The sequence below is a fragment of the Neopelma chrysocephalum genome, unplaced genomic scaffold, assembly GCF_003984885.1.
Source record: "Neopelma chrysocephalum unplaced genomic scaffold, ASM398488v2 Primary Assembly neopelma1_90137, whole genome shotgun sequence".
NCBI lineage: Eukaryota > Metazoa > Chordata > Aves > Passeriformes > Pipridae > Neopelma > Neopelma chrysocephalum.
In genome coordinates this window covers 1-2635 of record NW_020919001.1, presented here as the reverse complement: position 1 = coordinate 2635, position 2635 = coordinate 1, and the positions used below count along the sequence as shown (strand labels likewise).

General features: G+C 41.7%; 1 long non-coding RNA gene across 1 annotated transcript in view; it reads left to right on the top strand.

The window, feature by feature from the left end:
* The window catches only part of LOC113979873, a 3080-nt gene extending 445 nt beyond the window's left edge, over positions 1–2635 (top strand). The window contains exons 2-3 of the long non-coding RNA XR_003538009.1: positions 245–354; positions 2544–2635. This is a non-coding gene — a long non-coding RNA (uncharacterized LOC113979873). The remainder of the gene's footprint in view (positions 1–244; positions 355–2543) is intronic.

Below are 2635 nucleotides of genomic sequence, written 5' to 3'. Positions count from 1 at the left end.
CCATGACCACAGGCCCCTCCCCCTGTATCTCCATAGCAACAGGCCCCGCCCCTTGCCCTGAGTAACCATGGTAACAGGCCACACCCCTCCAAGCCTCAGGCTCCGCCCACTACTGGTGACCTTCCTGACCCCGGTGACCCCCCCCGACCCCTGAGACCCCCCAAGTGACCCCTGAGCCCCCTGGTGACCCCCCTGACCCCCAAGACCCCCCAAGTGACCCTTGACCCCCCCTGTGCCCCCCCAGAGGAGGAGGAGGTGGACAAGATGATGGAGCAGAAGGTGCGGGAGGAGCAGGAGCGGCGCCGCAGGAAGGAGCTGGAGGAGAGGATGTCCCTGGAGGAGACCCGGGAGCAGGTGGGACACGGCCCAAACACCCCCAAAATCCACCCAAAATACTTCCCAAATCCCTGCAAAATCATCCTCGAAATCCCGTCAAAAATCCCATCAAAATCCTCCTTAAAATCCCGTCAAAATCCTCCTCAAAATCTTGTCAAAAATCTCCTTCAAGTCCCATCAAAATCTCCCCAAAATCCTGTCAAAATCCACCTCAAAAATCTCATAAAAAGTCTCCTTCAAAATCCCATCAAAATCCCATCAAAATCCTCCTCAAAATCTCATCAAAATCTCCCCAAAATCCCATCAAAATGCTCCTAAAAATCTCATCCAAAAACCCCCAAAAATCTCATAAAAAATCTTCTTCAAATCCCCCCAAAATCCCATCAAAATCTCTTCAAAATCCCATCAAAATCCTTCTCAAAATCCCATCAAAATCTCATCAAAAATGTCCTTCAAACCCCCCCAAAATCCCATCAAAATCCTACTCAAATTCTCATCCAAAATCCCATCAAAATCTCATTAAAAAATCTTCAAAATCCCGTCAAAATCCTCCCCAAAATCCCATCAAAAACTCATCAAAATCCTTCTCAAAATCCCATCAAAATCCTCCTCAAAATTCCATCAAAATCTCCCCAAAATCCCATCAAAATGCTCCTAAAAATCTCATCCAAAAACCCCCAAAATCCCATCAAAATCCTCCTCAAAATCCCGTCACAATCCTCAAAATCTCATCCAAAATCCTCCTTAAAATCCCATCGAAGTCTCTCCAAAATCCCATCAAAATCCTCCTTAAAATCTTGTCAAAAATCTCCTTCAAAACCCCCCCAAATCCCATCAAAATCTCCCCAAAATCCCATCAAAATCCTCCTCAAAATCTCATCAAAAAATCTTCAAAAATCTCATCAAAATCCTCCTTAAAATCCCATCAAAATCTCCCCAAAATCCCGTCAAAATCCCATCAAAATCTTCCTCAAAAACTCATCAAAATCTTCTTCAAAATCCCATCAAAATCCTTCTTAAAATCCCATCAAAATCCTTCTTGAAATCCCATCGAAATCCCCCCAAAATCCCATCAAAATCTCCCCAAAATCCCGTCAAAATCATCCTCAAAATCCTGTCAAAAATCTCCTCAGAATCTTGTCAAAATCCTCCTCAAAATCTCATCCAAAACCCCATCAAAATTATCCTCAAAATCTTGTCAAAATCTCCCCCAAATCCCATCAAAATCCTCCTCAAAATCTCATCCAAAGTTTCCTTCAAGATCCCCTAAAATCCCATCAAAACCCCCTGAAAATCCCATCAAAATCCTCCTGAAAATCCCATCAAAATCCTCCTTAAAATCCTCAAAATCCCATCAAAATCCCCCCAAAATCCCATCAAAATCCTCCTCAAAACCCCCCCAAAATCCCATCAAAATCCTCCTCAAAATCCCATCAAAATCCTCCTTAAAATCCCATCAAAATCCCCCCAAAATCCCATCAAAATCCTCCTCAAAATCTCATCCAAATCACCCCAAAATCCCGTCAAAATCTCATCGAAATCCTCCTCAAAATCTCATACAAAAACCCCCAAAATCCCATAAAAATCATCCTCAAAATCCTCCTTAAATTCTCATCAAAATTCTCCTTAAAATCCCATCAAAATCTCCCCAAAATCCCATCAAAATCATCATCAAAATCCTCCTCAAAATCCTCCTCAAAATCTCATCAAAATCCTCCGCAAAATCTCATCAAAAAATCTTCAAAATCGCCCCCAAAATCCCATCAAAATCTCATCAAAAATCTCATCAAAACCTGCCTCAAAGTCCTCCTCAAAATCCCATTAAAATCCTTCTTAAAATCCCATCAAAATCCTCTTCAAAATCCCATCAAAAATCTCCTTCAAGATCCACTCAAAATCCCATCAAAATCCTCCTCAAAATCCTCCTCAAAATCCCATCAAAATCCTCCTCAAAATCTCATCCGAAATCCCATCAAAATCCTCAAAATCCCATCAAAATCCTCCTCAAAATCTCATCAAAAAATCCTCAAAATCTCATCAAAATCTCCCCAAAATCCCATCAAAGTCCTCCTCAAAAATCTCATAAAAAAAATCTTTAAAATCCCATCAAAATCCTCCTCAAAAATCTCATAAAAATCTTTAAAATCTCATCAAAATCCTTTTTAAAAATCTCATTTAAACCTGTTCAATGTTTGCCCTGAATTCAGCTGCTGAAGCTGCAGGAGAAGTTGGGGGCTCTGCAGGAGGAGAAGCACCAACTGTTCCTGCAGCTCAAGAAGGTTCTGCACGAGGAGGAGAA